Raw genomic sequence first — 6,166 nt, 5'->3', positions numbered from 1 at the left:
AGGAAGCTTCCGAGAAGCTAGCCTTAGGACTAATGTGAAAATCTGATTTTTGAGCTAAGGGCACTTGAGCAAAAATGAAAATTCTGAAAGGTTTTATGTGCAAAATTCAACTTATTTCTGATGCCCTAACAGCTTGCCTATAAAGGCACTCTTACTTCATTAACAAGGCAGAGGGATTGGAGATCAAAATTCAAAAAAAACTTTAAAACGGCTGAGTTGCCTTCTTTCAAGAAAAATACTGAAAAATGGCTAGAATTTCTGTTTGATTTTGAGTTTTAAATTCCTGGGATAAGCCAGAATTCCAAGGCTCAGTAGAAATAATACATTTGGGGTTTCTGAATGCTGGAATGGGTTTAAGAATTTGAAGTTTGTTTTTGGTTTTAGTACTGTTTTATCGCTAAATATGGGCTCTACTCTGCTGCTATTGGCTATTGATTCCTTCACTTCTTTTATTTCTCCTTATTCGCAGGTACATGTTTCTGAATTCTATCTCATGTGAGGCTCGACTTGAAGTGTGAAATGAAATCTGGAGTTTTAAACAAGGCCTCAATATGTTTTGATTCATAGTTCAGCTTCATTCCTCTTGAATTACATGGTTTTGAGTTTATTAGATGCACTGTATGTTGTTATTTGCTCGTAATACTCTTCTAAAAATTGTATTTGGTTTGTATCTGGTAGGAATTTATTTTTCTATCAAACACTTATAGATAGATATTGGTTTGTGGCAATTGAGTTCTTATTATTGTAGATGTTGGTAGTAAAACGGAGGGGTAGTTAGATTTTGCATTCCACTATGTTAAGCGGGAGTATGCTGTATCAGATCTCCTTTGCTATGCAATTTATTTGGATATTATAACATAGTGCTGTGTTGTAACGACCCGACCGGTCGTTTTGAGCTCCGACGCGTCATTCAGCAGTTTGAGGCCATGAGCGACTTCATCTCAGGTATATTGATTTGTGTGTACGGTCAGAATTAAAATTCAAGAAGTTTGGAGTCAAATCTAAATGGAAATTCTCATTTTGAAAGCTTAAAATTGAAGAAATGAACTAGGATTAGAATTTTGAGTAAATGACCTCGGAATTGAGATCTGAAAGTTCCATCATGTTCGTATGATGATTTCGGACTTGGGCGTGTGTCCGAATTTGGTTTTGGATAACCCGTGAGCATTTCGGCGTATATTGTGGAAGTTAGTATTTTAGAAGAATTTCATAAATATGGGTTGGAAGGCATTTCAGAGTTATAGATGTGTGTTTGGGATTCTGAGTCTGGGAATAGCTCCGTATGGTGATTCTGCAGTTGGGAGCGCGATCGGAAGTGAATTCGGATGTCCGGAGGTCATTTTGAAGTCATTTGGCTAAATATAGAAATTTGAAGGTTTTAGAGAAAATTCGACCGGAAGTGGAAATTTTGATATCGGGGTCGGAATGCGATTCCGAAAGTTGGTGCAAGTCCGTAATGTCGAATATGACTTGTGTGCAAAATTTGAAGTCATTCGGACTAGTTTTGGTAAGGTTTGAGACACTTAGTCTCTTTTAAGGAAGCTTAAGTTGGAAAAGTCAACCGGATATTGACTTATGTGTTAGAGGGCTCGAAATGTGAATTTTATGGTTCGGATAGCTTCGTTAGGTGATTTGGGACTTAGGAGTGTGTCAGGAATATTTTTGTGATGACCGGTGTAGAATTTAGCTTGAATTGGCGAAGTTAGTATTTTGGCGAATTCCGGTTGATAGGTGAGATTTTGATCCGGGAGTCGGAATGGAATTCCGAGAATTGCTGTAGCTTTGTTATGTCATTTGTGATGTGTGTGCAAAATTTCAGGTCATTCAGACATCATTTGGTCGGGTTTTTGATCGAAAGTGTATTTTCGGAAGTTTTTGGAAACTTAGGCTTGAATTCGATGATGATTTGATGTTTTGATGTTATTTTAGGTGTTTCAAAGGTTGGGACAAGTTTGAATGATATTGTGGGACATGTTGATATAATTGGTTAAGGTCCCGAGGGCCTCGGGTGGATTTCGGAAGGTTAACGGAATGAAATTCGGACCAAAAAGAAAAGAAAAAGCTGCAGAAATTTCTGCTGCAATTTTCTGATTCGGGGAGCCTATTTTAGAAGCTCATATCTCGGGATATATAAAGAGTTATATGGTGTACAACCTATCAAATTAAAGATCTTCGAGTCTAGTTTCTATATCTTGAATCCGTTTGCCATTTGGATACTTATACAAGACGTTATGGGTGTTTAAACAGAAGGTGTCCGACAAGGAAAATTTTTAATATGATGTACAACTTGTATAGCACAAGTGCAAGGTACAACTCGACGAAGCACGGACAGATTCTTTTAAACACGGATTTGGCTTATTTCTTTCATTTCTTTCATTTGGCTTGGATTATTTTGGAGAGAATTTCAAGGGGTATTTCATCAAGCATCAAAGGTGAGTTGTTTCTACTTATTTCCAAGTTAAATACATGGATTAGAGCTGAAAACTCAAGTAAATTATGGACAAAAATGGTGGTTTAGGGCTTGAAACTTAAGAGAATTAAATGGTGATTTGAGGGGCCAAATGAACTCTGATTTTTGTGAATTTGGTATGTATAGACTCGTGGCGAGATAAGGGTCGTATTGATGTAAAAAATTTCTGAATTTTGAGACGTGGGCCCGGGGCTCGGGTTTTGCTAATTTTGGGATTTTCGATATTTTTCGAGTCTTTTCGATTGGGTTATATTGCCTTAGCCTATTGTAACGTATTTTTTGTGGTTTTGACTAGATTCGACGCGCGAAGAGGTCGATTCAAGAGGAAAGGGCATTGCGGACTAGTTTACGGCCGGTTAGAGGTGAGTAATACTTGTAAATGATATCCTGAGGGTTTGAAACTCCGGATTTGCACATCATAGTGTTGTATTGAGGTGACTTGCATGCCAGATATGAGCGTGGGGTAGAGCACCATTGGGGATTGTGACTTGGTCCGTCCCGGTTGTTGATTTTACTGCGTATTTGACTGCAATTTCTTGTTATCATCATAATTTGGGTTGATTGCCATGTTTGTGGCCTTGTGCCGACTTTTAAAATCCTTTGAGGATTGATATTACTGCTTAGCATGATTTGCATATCATCTAACTTCAGTCCAAGGTTTTAAATGCTGTTTTTGCAAACCCAACCGTATTTCTAAGTTTTGAAAACTTAAATGATATTTTAAATGCATTTCGGGCTGGAAATTTCGATTTTGTAAATGCCCAAGGGGCTTACTATATTATTTTCTGGACTGATAATAAAGTGACTTGAAACAGTGGTAACAATGACACTGTAATATATATACTTGAAACAGTGGTAACAATGACACTGTAATATATATACTTGAAACAGTGGTAACAATGACACTGTAATATATATACCTGAAACAGTGGTAACAATGACACTGTATGTTATACTTGAAACAGTGGTAACAATGACACTAAAATATATACTTAGAACAGTGGTAACAATGGCAATGTAGGATATAAATTGGTCAGGTAACATTGGCTGACTAGTCAGGTAATATTGACTGACCAGTATATTGCGCTTGGGCAGTAGGAGCCCCTCCGGAGTCTGTACATGACACTGAAATATATACTTAGAACAGTGGTAACAATGGCACTGTAGGATATAAATTTTTCAGGTAACATTGGCTGACCGGTCAGGTAACATTGACTGACCAGTATATTGCGCTTGGGCTGTATGAGCCCCTTCGGAGTCTGTACACACCCCCAGTGAGTGCCGTCGATGATAAATAAATATGGATGGCTCGGGCTGTACGCCGCAGTGGGTACTGAAATGTACCATCATATGCATTACATTGCATTCATGCATTTGTTCATTATTTGTCGTTGTGATATTTCTGGAGATATTTATCTAATTTTGCTGGTGCTATCTGATCCTTGAGTGTTGGGGCCCGAGTGGCTGACCAAGAATGAAGATATTGCCCGAGGGGCGGGTTTCTGTGCATTGTGACACCCCGATTTCGGGCTGAGTCGGGATAATTTCCATTATTCTATCATGTTTACTTCGCACTTGTGATTATATTATCTGCGAATTAGACTTATTCCTGCTAAGTAATTATAAAGAGATGTATTTTTTTGTTGTTGGCTGGCCTTGTCCCCACGAGAGGCGCCATCACGACCGGGTTGGGATTTTGGGTCGTGACAAGTTGGTATCAGAGCCTAGGTTACTAGGTCTCACGAGTCATGAGCAGGTTTAGTAGAGTCTTGCGGATCGGTACGGAGACGTCTGTATTTATCCTCGAGAGGCTGCAGAACCTTTAGGAAAACTTCACATTCTTGAATTCTTATCGTGCGTCCTTGATTCAGCTTGAAAAGAAACTTTTGAAATTCCTTCCGCGTGATCGTATACACCAACGAACGCTCAGTATCAAATGTGCCTTGATGGCTTGTGATTCCCTGATTGAGGGGCGAGACATGATCTCTATGAATTGATGTTGGGCTAGTCTGAAGGACTTGAGGCCGGATCTTTGCTTATGGCAGGAGCGCCGAGGTGCTGATTGTGTGAACATGTGTTTTTGAACTTATATGTTCGGTAGTGTCCCCGTTAGTGGAAACGACGGCTGTGGCTATGTGAGGAGTATATTAGTACTACGAGGCATATCCATATGAATTGGAAGTGATGAGAAGGGGTATGTTGGATGATGGAAGAATTAGTAGATGCTTAAAGTCTATCTTGATTCAAGTTATAGCCCGAGTTAAGGGCGTGTGAATAATCTTTTCAGGACTCCTTGTTGGGAGTGAAGTAAATATCATGTGGCGGTATGAGTAAAGACTCAGGAAGATCAAATGACTGCGTAATGCTTATGGCGGTGGAAGGTATACAGAAATATTATATTGAGGCGAAGTAGGTGGGTTATCTCCCGCGAAGTGTGTTGAGGTGGTGTGATCCTCATGTGAATGATAGAAGATCTTACGTGCAAATGAAAGGTACGTGTTAAAATTTAAAATTTGGGATCGCTTAAGAGAGTGGGCTTAACTATTGCGGGGATGAATGCGAGATTTGCAGAAGATTTACAGTACTAGATGATCTGAGTTTTCACAAGCTTACAAATGATTTGAGTTTAATCTCACTATGGTATTGTGGCATCAATAGAGTAAAAGTGTTATGAGCTATTGAGGGTATCTTGATCTATGGCTTCGAGCCAAGTAGAGGTAGTGGAAAGATAATGTATTTACTAGGCCAGTTATGGCTTTGACAGAAGGTGCAGACGTATCAAGAGATCACCTAATGAATCAGGTAAAGATCAGGATGTTAGAGGTGGAGGTGAGACTCCTAGAGGTGGAGACACAGTCCAGTGATATATTTTCTATGGTATGGCTGAGGTTGCTACACCAGACGACATCGTTATAAGTACGGTCTCGAATTATTATAAAGTCAAAATTTCCTTAACTTGATTCGGTTTTGAGTATCGAGGAAAGTTCTCCTATTGTGCTCCACTTATGAGTGAGCTTCGTAATTCTTAAATCTACATATGTGAATACTTCTGTTGGGGAGATTATATGGAGATAGCTATGTCTATCATTATGTGTTGGTCACTAAAAATAGTTGTGAGGCTAAAAGTGACCTTTGTTAATCAATTCGATGAGTTTGATGTAATTTCTAAATAATTGATTTCAGTTGAAAATTATATGCCCTACCGGTAAGAGGGATCATTGTATGTTGTGATTTTGTTTAACCGAAATTATTTGAAAGAAGGAAGAAAGGAAATGAAAAATTTTAGTTGGCACAATGTGCAAAATACTTGTGATTCAGAGTTGAGGATGAGATCCTCACATTTTTTATATGATATGAAATATTTAAACCGGGCTACAAGCTGCGTAGGATGTTATATAAGGACGAGGTCCTTGTGGTGAAAAAAAAAGAATATGTGTTTAAAATTCTCCCTTGTGAAAATTAAAAATTTGTACTATAGTACTTATAGGGAGTCATGCCTATGAGGCTTATTTGAAAATTCTTGTACGAATATCTCTGTGCATAATTTGCCAAATTGTATTGTAATTATTGAGTTTTAGCTTATGAGATGAGTTCCCAGGTGAAGTTAAATGTGACTCATTAATTTGAGTAAGTAATAATGAGGTCTTCATGCCTCACATTCTGTTATCAGTATTGTGAAAATTTGAAATGAGGTGG

The 6,166-nt window shown here is 38.4% G+C and overlaps 1 long non-coding RNA gene across 1 annotated transcript; it reads left to right on the top strand.

Moving 5' to 3' along the window:
- Nucleotides 1–2,378: 2,378 nt before the first annotated feature.
- LOC142180620 (uncharacterized) lies at nucleotides 2,379–5,727 on the top strand. Its single transcript, XR_012709238.1, has 2 exons — nucleotides 2,379–2,432; nucleotides 2,766–5,727. It is a non-coding gene; the product is annotated as an uncharacterized LOC142180620 (long non-coding RNA).
- Nucleotides 5,728–6,166: the final 439 nt, after the last annotated feature.

This window comes from Nicotiana tabacum, chromosome 5, assembly GCF_000715075.1.
Source record: "Nicotiana tabacum cultivar K326 chromosome 5, ASM71507v2, whole genome shotgun sequence".
Taxonomy (NCBI): Eukaryota; Viridiplantae; Streptophyta; class Magnoliopsida; order Solanales; family Solanaceae; genus Nicotiana; species Nicotiana tabacum.
This window is presented reverse-complemented; position numbering and strand designations above follow the sequence as displayed.